Source organism: Petromyzon marinus, chromosome 2, assembly GCF_048934315.1.
Source record: "Petromyzon marinus isolate PM22_M1 ecotype Great Lakes invasive population chromosome 2, UKy_Petmar_22M1.pri1.0, whole genome shotgun sequence".
In the NCBI taxonomy this organism is placed as follows: Eukaryota; Metazoa; Chordata; class Hyperoartia; order Petromyzontiformes; family Petromyzontidae; genus Petromyzon; species Petromyzon marinus.
The window spans coordinates 6,040,377-6,053,121 of record NC_133668.1 but is presented as its reverse complement, the minus strand read 5'-3'; positions in this window follow the sequence as shown (position 1 = coordinate 6,053,121).

The window sequence follows — 12,745 nt, the reverse complement described above, 5'->3', positions numbered from 1 at the left end:
CGTGAACATAAGGCAGATTTGAAACACAGTAGGACCAATACTTTGCCAAGGCTGATCATTATTTTAATGCAGCTAGCTCACAAGAATTTGATTTCTCTAAGACGATGGTACTTTGCAAGCCTACTGGCTATCAACAAAGATTCGTTCATGAAGCCATCCAAATATACAGACACAGACAATTTCAACCGAGAAGAAGGTTATAGACTCAACAATCATTGGAAAGATGTTATCAACCACTTTGGGTCATGACTTGACTTGTGTTTTCTTGTCAATCAACCTCCACCGTCAGCAGTGTGGTGTGTGGAGCGGGGTGCAGTGACTTCCTAGCGGCCCTTTGCTGCATTGGCATTGCTGCTGCATTGACATTGTTGCTGCATTGACATTGCTGCTGCATTGGCATTGTTCCTGCATTGACATTGCTGCCCTGCCCATGCTGCTGGTGCTGCTACGCCCATCTCCAAACCTTTATAAACAGTTTGCCTTTAAAGGTTAACTCCTTTTCCTGATGACGACCGCTTGTGTTGCGATCGAAACGTCGTGATATTTGTATTCACTTTATTATTGTTTTCTATCTATCTGACTTTACCGATATAACCAAAGAATATAGCATTAACTGTGCTTTCAAAAAATATATGTGGGCACTCTAGTTAAACATTTATCTGCTCCTCACTCGTCGTCGGTCAGTGATTCTGTGCTCAAATGTCTGAAAACACCAACCGATTTTACTTTATATGAAGCAATACACATAATTTCACAGCCTACATCATGACTTGCATTGTAGGGAGGTCAACAATACATACATTTGTATAGCCTCATTTACATTTTCGGTATTATGTGTTTCCGTTTTGTCCAGGTCGCCCCTCTGCCCTATTACCCTGGGTAGATAATCAAGAGTCAAACTGTGATTGAGACCGCAGCGGGTGTCACGGTGAATGGCAGCCACCGTGAATTACACAGATGTATGTCTGCTCAATTATTTACTTGACATAACTATTGTGGAAGAAACCTTGCTTCGCCAATTTCTTAGTTAGCATGACATGGAATTCTCTTGCCGCATACGCGGTGGAGGTGTCTTGGGAGCACCCAACCACAGAAATGGATGTGAGGGTTCGGCAAAAGTGCGAATTGAGAGTCGCAATGTTGTGAGTTTAAATCACAGTCTGGGTCTTGAGCCCTTTAGTTTGTCCTTGCAAAAGGGGCAATGTGTCACGAGTCTCAATGGGTTTACAGTTATTCATCTCCTGGTAGAATAAAGGACACGGATTATAGGGTGACCGAAAAGATGACATCGCGTGTACAAGGGGCTGAAATGAGGTTTCTCCGCAGGGTTGCCGGGCTCACTGTCTGTGATCGGGTGAGGAGCTCGGTAATTCGGGAGAGCCTCAGAGTCCAGCCGCTGCTCTTCCGGATCGAGAGGAAGCAGTTGAGTTGTTTCGGGCACCTGGTGAGGATGCCCACCGGTAGACACCCCCTGGAACTCTACCGGGAAGCAACGTCCCACTTGGCGAAGACCCCGGGGCCGGCCCAGGACACACTGGTGGGAATATGGCGCTCAGCTGGCCTTGGAACACCTGGGAATTCCCCAGGAAGAGCTAGAGTCAGTGTATAATAGTGTATAGTGTATAGTAATGTAGAGCTAGAGTTTGTCGCCAGAGAAGGGGAGGTCTGGACCGCCCTACTGAACACGCTGCCGCTCAGACTATCATCAGGACTATAGCGCCAATACTGATTTGTAACAGTGGGTGCCGGGGTGGCGAGATGTTAACTCCCTCGCCTGTATATTTGGAGTTTGAATGTTCTCCTCGTGGTCGCATGGATTTTTACTGGTAAAATCTTTTTTTAATAATATATATCTTAATAACTGACCCCTGCCATAAGAATGTGAAATTTCCACCATATGTTTTTAAACAAATGGTGTTATGAATGTCACCTTCACGATTAAAGGAAAATATTAATATATGAAAAGTTAAGCGTTTGATGTTTCGTGCACTTTTTGTCCATGTTTATTTCTTTATTTATACCAATTAGTCTACGTAATGTTGCTGCAATATTTGCGATACCTAAGCTGCACATTATGCGCGCAAAAATTGCTGAAAATTCAGGCAATTCGTTTTCAGCAGCAAAGTGATTAAATGCAGTACGGTGGCTTGACTTTTGTTTTATTTTTTTCATTAGACCACATATCATCATTGTCACATGAACATGTGCACATTCAGCAAGTACAGCATTCGTGAACCCGGGATAAGTGCAGTTAAAGGAAGACTAACTTCTCACCATAATTACTGCCCCGTAGCCTGTAGCGTGACTTCGTATTAAAGAGGACATACATAAACTCAGGGAGGGGCACGGCACAGTCAATGCTAAACAAACTTGAAACGAATGTAAAACTCCAAACAGCCTGAGTAATCATATCATCTATAATAATAGAGGTTGTTTTGGGTTAACACTCTTAATAATTAGTCCATCTATTTTCAGCGACGCTACTCAGTCAGGACATTTGGTAGGCTGCCTGACTGGTGGCGCCCCGAGATGGTGAAGACACAGACGACGACGAGAAGGATGGTGAAGACGACGAGAAGAATGACGACAAAGACTTCAGCAGCACGACGAGGATCCCACTCCAACAACAGCCCCGAGGTCCCCTACAGGGGTCCCTCTTACATTGTCAGCGTGGCATCGCTCCGCCCCCGGCCACGCCCCCTTTCTGGAACCTACTAGCGGGTTCCCGGTGTGCCCCTTCTGTGACCTTTCCCCTAGATCCCCGTCTGGTGTATCACGTGGCCTGCTGACGTCAGGGCTGCCGTACGCCGCAGATCCCCTTCCGTGCCAGAAGCGCTATGCTACACGATGCCACTACACAGGTCACCATACATCGCTGGGAATTACCTGTAGGCAAACAGTAACAGGTACTGCAATTTTATTGCAAGCAAACGACAGGAGGTACAAGAACAACGTGCGTGCATAATGTGCGTTGATTGCCATATGAATAACCCAACCGGCAATGGATGTTAATTGTAATTTATATGCATTCATTAACCCCCCCCCTCGCACGTGAAGGGCTCACAAGTGACGTCATCACATCTATCTCTCTATTTAAGGAATTAATTAGGAGGATTTCTCCACAAATCTGGCTGACGCCTGATGAAGCTAGTTGTAATTACTGGCGAAACGTCGTTGCTCTCCAACCACCGGTTAGTGCTGTAATAGTGACAAATTGGCATGTTCTGTTTACGTGACAAACCTTACTAATTGGCTGTGTCGGGTGGTGGCGGGTTTAACGACACATTTATATTTATTCAATCTAACCCCCAAGAAAACCCGATATTATGGATATTGGTCACGAAAGCTTGCTACGTGTTAAACTGATGGAGTGGTAGCCAAAGGGGGTTGTTGCATATCTTGTGATACGTTCATCGTGACGGTGGAGCGATGAGGTCAGCTCAATGGGAAGAGCTGGATAGATTGTTGCATCACGAGACCGTGATGGGATGGCGACAACAGTGGATATATATCATGGATGATGATGATGATATGTAATTGGGCGGAATGGCTACGCAGTGCTTAGGGCACTGCTGCTTATGAAGGCGGCGCTGAGTTAAATTCCTGGCCAAACAGAGCAGCGCGGTGAAGGATGGTCAAACAACCTGCATGGCTGGACGGCGTGTGGAGGCCTTCACAAAGGGCTGCAAATTAATCGATTGTGAACATTTAAATAGGTCATGCATGTTTTCTTACGAAATAGAACGTTAATAACAATGGGCTCTCTCACCTGGTTAAATAGCAAATCAAAAATAGCCATGTCCCCTTGCCTCGTGGTGTTCATAAGCATTCCGTACTTACTTAATTCCCCCTTAACTCTTAAGCTTCACAAACCTTGTACGAGCATTACAAACACAAGACACTCTCACGGAAACTCTAAGCGAACTTATCCTCCTCCCAATGATGGCGAAGATGTGTCTTAACACCATACTTCACAGTCACTTCCGATTATACTGCAATGGCATACTTTGTATGGGTTATACAGTGCCCTTGGGTTGTGCCCATCTCAAACCTATATAACCTTTGGCTGCGGCGCCTGCTATGTTTTTTCGCCTGAAGACGATTGCTTGTGTTGCGATCGAAACGTCGTGATTTGATTTGATTTTATTATTTTTCTATCTACGTGACTTTACCGACAGACCCAAAGAGTATGAATTCCTGCAGTCACGAAAGCTTTAAGTCAAGATTTAGAAGTGTAATAACTTGTATTAATGTGTCCCCTTGTCCTCTTCACGATGCTATTAATTGTTAGGATTAAGAGTCACAATTTCGTTCAACAATTAACCATTCCCCGGATTCTAAGATATGCATTTTTCATTCTATTCAAAATAAAAACTTGTAAGTACGTTTAATAATCTGGTGATTATCTGGTAGGTGTGGGTGCCAGCAGATTTTTTTTATATATGGAAACTTTATTGACACCAGCCACACATTTTGGGTGCATTTTACTTTCTAGAGCATCTTATCATCTGGAGAGTACAGAATTCTGCATGCAACGAGTTCGTCCCTGAACGCCAAAGGAGTCGCTATCATATACAAAAGTGTTGTAAATACGCAATCGTTTTTTTATGGAATCGAGACAAATCACCGAAGGGTGAATCATTCTACCCATGTCGACAATGCATAATGTATTAAATATCAGGTGTTTTATTTATTTATCATATATTGACGTCAAGGTTATAAATGGTTCAGGTAATTTGTCCCGGGAAAGGTCGCATACGGCAGGAGTGAATAATGAAGTACGTATTAATTATGGTGTGGGCATAATTGTACATTGTGGAGTGTGTCCAACGCTGGTACTCTTTATAATACTGGGAGGAACCCCTCGAATATGCAACACCTCCCCCCACTGCCCTCCCTCCCACATAATTGGGTTCCCGGAATTTCATGTGACCTAATAACTAGGTGGCATTTTTATTGTTACGACGGTAATGTATTCCGCGAAAATGTGTACGGTCCATTTTATTAGGCTGAGTGGACTTAGAAGATGTCTAGGACCGGTTCAAATATTCACCACTGATGTTGGCCATTAGTAGCCAATCCCCCGCTCGTCGAACGCACTTTAAAACAAAACCTTACTTTTCATTGGCAAAACCAAATTGTCACTCGATGGCACTATGCCAATTCCTTACCAAGCTACTCACTGCAAACATGTTGCCCGTGACAACTGCCGGTGGCATGCATCTGTAGTGTCATAACGCTGGCTGCTGACGGAAAAGTGGTACTGACAGCAAAGGGTGGTACACACGTCAGCAGAGGGGATATATACGGGGGTGAGGAGATCTAAGCAGAATCTCAGGATGGGCTCTATCTGGATGCCCGGGAGCCTACTAGTAGGTTCCAGAAAGGGGGCGAGGCCACGCCGGGAGGATAAAAGGGGGCCCGGGGCGAGAGCTCGTGGCCGTTGCTGGAAGTGGATCCCCTCGCTGTGTCACTGTGCGTCACCTTCATCACCGCCGTCTCGACCACCCTTAGACACCGCTATCTAGACAGCCTGCCAACTTTACTGGGACGGTAGTGCCATCAAAAGAGACGGATGTGTGACTACTGTGTAAGCAAATAGGGCGTCTGTAGTCCTCTGACGTGTAGAATAAAGAAGGCGCCTTAAGAACCCTGTCTCCGAGTGAATCACTACACATGTACAGGCCTTCGTCAATCCACTGCGGGATGAGGACTTCACTGTCCACAAAAGTGACATCGCCTTCAGTGAGCTGCAATACGAGCTACTCTTTCTGTGACTGGTGTTCGACACAAATAAGTTCAGCATACATACGTATGTTTAACTTCTCTCGCACCGTACGTAGCCAACCGTACTAATCGGAGGTGAGCGGGGGAAAGACAACAAATTACACACATATGGCACATACATACCAATGGCAGTTACCATCTGAACCTTAAATTAATACCAATCATGTGCGTTGTGTGAGCGTGGCTGGTTGTGGTTGATGCAACATGCCGACCTTACACGTGCTTACTAATCCTAGGAACAAATTTGAATCGGTCATTCCCCTTGTGTAATGTATTCCCTTTCCGACCCTGCCATTCACAACTCTTCATAGAACGTGGTGAGGTATGGTCCTGCTCACAATCCCCGTGGCCCTACTCAACAACACGTCGATTACGCACCTCTGCTTAGCACGGTTGGCTAGGTATGGTGCGAAAGACGTTCAACATACATACAACACATGGCCATGGGGAATTGTGAGTAACGATTATCTGAACCGGTCCGGGGCCTATCCTAGGTCGACTCAGCCTCCAATGAGTACCCGGTGTGGTTTGTAAAACTCGCCACCAGGGAGACAAAGGCGGCCGGGAGTGGTGCTGGCCACCCACCCCCTTAATGTGCCGTGCCGGCCTTCATATATGCTCGCAAACGATACTTGCCCCAAAAAAAGTTTATTGAGGCTATACAGGGGATCTTTGTCTTTGTCTCTCTCCCTATTCTCGACTCGTCGCTCGGGTGAGTCCAACGGCAATGCCTGAAACCCAAGCAGCCGGTGGGAGTCGTTGGCTCTCAGTGTCGACTGTCGCTCCTCCTGTGTTTAAATCACTTTGCAGATAAGCGATGACACAACTCGCTCGCCCCTGTAATCTATCCGCAGGCAGTTACTACCTCCATTTTGATAATTAGACCAATTATAAACCATTTCCTCTCTGGAAAGAGACCAGACACAGCAGCTCTGCAACTGTATTGATCAATGTCTTTCTGCTCGCAAACGATTGAGAGTGGCAGGCATGATGCTCCCATTGAAAGACATAACGAATACAAATGATTACACTTTTTGTCGTCAAACTATGATGAGTGTAATCATTGCACCCCCGCTCTCAATTCAATGAATTCTCACAATTTTTTTTTAAATCATCAGCCACGGTCAATCCACTGCTGGATGAAGTCCCTCCTCTCCCAAAGCTGCCACCGCCGCCTCCCACGATCCTGCATCCAGTTTCCTGAACATAAACTGATTTCCATCTCCCGTCACTTGTGAATGTAGTCACCCCTCGTGGTTGGAAGTGCCACGTGAACCCACGAAATACAATACGAATACTGTACCGTATAGAGTTTTCATTCAAAATCAATGCATGCATCGTGAACGTGGGGGACGTGTTAATTAATCCGTGCATCATTTGTTTTAAAATCCATTAATGGTGAATGGTATTGCCATTATATTATGTTACATGTTAGTATTTTTTAACTAAGGTTGAGTTGGTGGGTGGGTGTCAGTGAGTTAATGAGTGCACGGTAGTGTGCCTTTGCACGAATGAGTTAATGTTTATCAGTGAGTGGATGTCAAAACTAATTAGTGTCATCGTGTTATTGTTCACGAATGAGTAACTGATTGTTAATAAATGAGTAAGTGAGCAGACATCTCTTTCATGAATGGAAATGTAAAGACATGCCACAGTAGTGCGATCGTGGCCATGGAACCCACGCTACGGACCGTATGGTAAACCACTGTGGTCTGTGCTCATTCAACGGAGGAGAAACAGCAAAACCACGCGAACTCTCTCTCTCCTTAAGCCCTCTCGTTCGTGACCAGAAGCAGACCTCGACATTGTCATTTAGCTCCTGAACGCATTGCCAAACGCAATGAAAAGTAACATTTCTGTTGGCATGAATATTATTGTATTCTTGGGTCTTTTGGTTAAGTCACGTAGATAGGTTCAAAGAAAATAACAAAAAAATAACAAAAAACTACGACGTTTCGATCGCAACGCAAGCAATCGTCATCAGCAGAAAAACATAGCGGGAGAGCTGCTGAGGCAGGATGTTTTATAGGTTTGCAATGGCTGTGTTAGTGAGACATTTAACGTGTTAATGTAAAGACATTCAACCTGTTAATGTAAAACCAGAGTCGAAAATAACTACAGTACTAACATCGGAAGGTAAGATGGAAACATCACAGCCAGTTATGACTTAAACTGGTTAATAACGTTCTTCCAATTATTGCTCAGTTTGTACCCATCTTCTCGGTTGAAATTGTATCTGTGTCTATACAGTATATATGGATGGCTTCATGAACGAATCTTTGTTGATAGCCAGTGGGCTTGCAAAGTACCTTCATCTTAGAGAAATGTATTTCGTGTGAGCACACCGCATTAAAATAATGATCAGCCACGGCTGAGGTATTGGTCCTACCGTGTTTCAGATCTGCCTTATGTTCACGAACACGGTCCGAGACATGTCGCTTAGATTATCCAATGTAACTACTGCCGCAGACACAGCTTATTTTGTAGACGCTGGGTTATTGCATGTCAGGGATCACATCCTTCACAGATGGGATCGATCACGAATTTTATGTACTGTGTTAAATCGAACCTGGATTTTGTGTTTGCTCATGATTTTGGAGATCTCTACACCATAGAGTTCTATGTGTTTCCGGCCATCATCACCTAGCCAATGAACTGGAACACGTACACCAAGCTCTCAAGATGAATGGATATTCAGACCACACAATCCGTAAAACTATCACACCAACCGTTAGGAAACAACCATCTGAGGACCCAATCAAAACCATCACCTTCCCACACATAGCAGGGGTCACTAAAAAGATGTTAACTACCTCGCTATGTATACAGAAGGTCGTGGGTTCGATCTCTCCACATTTAGAATCAACATGCGTTTAGAGTATTTGGCGGCTATAAATTTCCAAATGATACGCCACTTCATTCAGCTATTATTTGTGTTAGCCTGGTCGCTTCGGAAAAATAATTGTAAGATATAAAAGCGCGAGGAGGGGAGTTGAAGAGAAGGGTCAGGATGTCGGTGTGCGAGGTGACCCCGTGTCGTGGATGCGTCCAAACATACGACCAGCTCACGGCCACGAACGCTACTGCTGTTATTTTATTATTATTATTTCATCATCATCTCGTCTGGTACACTCGAAGTTATAATAAGGGTTTCCATTGACGACAGTGCCGACTTACTGTTCACGACGACGGCCACGCGCACACAAAAAAGCAATTGCTTCACTGTAAAAGCCACCATTACTGGGGCCGTTGGCTGCCATTTATTCGATTTTTTTCTACAATAATCTGATTATGACTGTCATTGGATGGGATAATATTACGTGGAGTTTATTTTGAAGCATTTATCTAATACAATACTGTACGGAGAACATTTTATCCTGTTCACGAATAGGATACGTGGTGTGTAGGGAAATGCAGTGGTGTACATTATACACAACATTTTTGTATCCATTTTTGCCTATCGAGTAGCCAGTGTGGTGAAGTATGGTCAAACAACCCTCATGACTGGACACGAAACAACTTGCATACAGTAATACGTCTCAACTAAACAAGAACGATGCCTAAGGGAGAGGGGGAAAAAAACGTGCAGTTTAAAGAGCTTATGAGCCATTACTGACACTACATGTGTCACGTGATTTATAGGAAATTGCTGATAACATGAAACACGTTTTTAAAGTGCAACAAAAAGTTTTTGTTTTATTCCATATAGAATTATTCATGCACAATAGCATCGATCCAACATCTAGTAAAGATGCATCACTGAAAGCGGGGGGGGGGGGGAGGTAAAAGTGCTCCTGGTCCTTTGTTAATGCAGAACAAGACAGTTAAAAGGTGCCTGGCCAGTATAGAGATGGGGGGGGGTAAAATATCCTTGAATAACTCGTTCGATTGTTCCTCTGAACCTCCGTAAGGACCTGATGCCCTCTGCTCACTTGCCACAAAACCTAAAACGATCCGAATCGTAAAGTTTCTGTGTCACTGTCTGACAAACACAAACCACCAATGTTGGGCAAAAAAACAACTAAACGGACACGGAAAGACCTCCCCAAGTGGCAATGTGGGTAGCTAAGTAAATACATAGATATTTTTTTTGTACTTACGGAAGCATTGGCATCGACGCACTGGTACGTATTAATAATAACTTTGTAAACGCGACAATCTTGTCTGGTGGTGGGGGGTTCATAACAAGAGTGTTGGCATAAAATGATTTCGTGACCTCGCCCCCCAAAAAATATATAATCGCTCTTCACATTGCAATCAAACACAGATCCACACATTTTAAATAATGTACATTTCCAACCACATCAAGGATGTCAATCAAAAATGTTTAAGCCAGAAAAGTAAATAATTTCAAGAATAAATATATTCTTCCAATTAAATTGACGAAGGAAGCTTGTCGGCAAAACAAACCGGGCATCTCAAACACGCACGCGTACCCAGGTAAGTAATTTGAGGTTGTGCATGTCGTATTAGAGGTTTTTATTTTATACTTGAGTTGTGGTCTTTCCAACCAGTCATGCCAATTGTGCTGTTAGTGTGCGTGTGTGTTGAACTTCTTTCACACCGCACGTAACCAACCGTGCTAATCAGAGGTGCGGAGCGCGGCAACAAACTGAATTGTGTCCTGTCATGAGACTTGCCATCCCAGCACTGTTGCAGACAGCAGTTTATACCCCATTTGTTAGATGACCTGTGGAAGAAATAATATGTGCAGTTGCTTCTAAAATTCATTGGGGGGGGTGGGGGGGGGGTGCACTTTCACACATGTTCCGTATGGCAATCAAAGCCATGCTCTGTCGTTTTTTTTAAGTGAGTTTAAACAATCGTCAGAAAAAAAAAGTTATTTCATATACATACAGTAATGAGTTTTCTTGTGGGCTGTCATTGGTGAACGGGCTGATAACATCATCTCTTGGATATCCGAAACTCAGATTTGAACCCATAATCTCGGCAGTTGCGGGCTGCCGTCTCCGTGCCCTCATCCCTGAGCCACCCGGTGATGACAAAACGATGGATTTCTGTGCAAAATTCGATTTTCATCAGGCGGCTCACTGCCACCCTACTTTACGCACCGTCAGGATGCTGGATGTCCTGGCAAGCACACCGCTAACCAGTAGAGCGTGGTGCAAAGATTGTAGTCCTGTGATTTTTTTTGGGGGGGGGGGATATTGGAGAATCCTCAGCACATCATCAGCTGTGTTCGCTTACAATTATAGAAACAGCTCAGGCAGTGCTTTTGTATTTGTTTTCTTCAACACATACACAGCACATGACATGTTGATGCATTTTACCAAAATGCTTTTAGTTGGGAAATTACTTGATTGTTAACCCGTTGTGTAAACAACCCGCACAAAAATATATATTTTTTAAACAGGTGGCCGTTTAGTAATTAAATACTGCATATTACAAATCACCTGGGAATGTGTCAATGATCTCTTCAGGTCTCGGTCGGAATCCTGGATGGTTGCCGGTATCATAAGCAGCTGCGGAACTACTTTGTCAGCCGAGGACAGTACAGCAAAATGCCCAGACACGCTATGCTCCCTGCTTTCACCAACCCGCACTGACCAGCGTGGTGAAGTATGATGAAATAACCCCCAAATCCAGCACCGCATGGGGAGGCCCTCATCCAGCAGTTAACGGTTGCCAGTCTGAATTTCTGCACATCCTTATTTAATGCCAACTTCATTCACCACTAAATGACAGTGAGTACCATGGCACCATCCTTAGTGGACAAGTTTGATATAAATTTTGATTTAAAGCTTTCGTGACTGCAAGGATTCATCTTCTTTGTTTATTTCGGTAAAGTCACATAGAATGAGAATAAAACAATAAAATAATAAAATAAAATAACACAATAAAATTCTCACGACGTTTCGGCCACAACACAAGCAGCCTTCTTCATGTGAAAGAACAGAACTGTCGGGACGACAGAGCTTCAAATTGATATCATTGATATCAACTGATATCAACTGATATCAATGATATCATTCATCAAATACATTCAACCATTTGGCCTTGCAGCTCAACACAGACGCACACGGTGTGGTTTACTTGCGGTCAGCCAGTGGAAGCTCTTCATAAAATCAACAGGCAATGTCATCTTCTTACAGCAACAACTCGCTTACATGATTAAAAGATAATGGTGCAGCCCTGATATTTCTTGTTCACACCACTCCTGGCGAAAGTAGCTGCACGAGTGGGACCTCTATAGAGAGCCACTGTCGAGGCAATTTGTTCCTTCTCTTCCACAGAGATCTTGGAACAATTGGAAGTGCCAACAATTTTCTCTGTCACACTTGATCTGTCGATTGACTTTGGTCTACTCATTTGGTCCTGGGTGGACAGGTGGAGAAGATTGAAGGATATACGTTCTTCAATGTTTCAACTGCCATGCCAGGGCATGAAATCGAACCAATGACCTCTGAATTGCAAGTACAGCGTGATAACCATTACACCATGGCAACATTCCAAGATAATGTAAATTGATGAGAAATTCAGCTGCCAAATTCACCACGAGGCATCTGCTGGGCTTAAGTGAACGGATTAACACTGCTTCACCGTACATATTCTAAGACAAGCACTAGGCATGTAAGAATGTATCCATTCATTGATTAAAATGTATCATTAACGTTCCAGATACGTGCGTCAAATTGCACGTGTGGGAATCGATTATATACAATTCCTGTAAATTATACGCAAATTTTATTTCAATGTTCAATTTTGGATTATGGAGCAAACAAAACTGTGCAAATGAGACAGAAATAAATAGGAATACAAACGAGATGACAATAATAAAACGCAAATTCCACCCCATGAATTAAATGACCCAAACTTCTGAAAAAGACTCAAATAGGCTAGGGGGATGGGGGGAGAGAATTGCATTTGCCTGGGCAAACAATCTTTATGGAAGACATTTGAAGAAAATAACCGTCAGAATGCAAGCAAGTAAAAACCA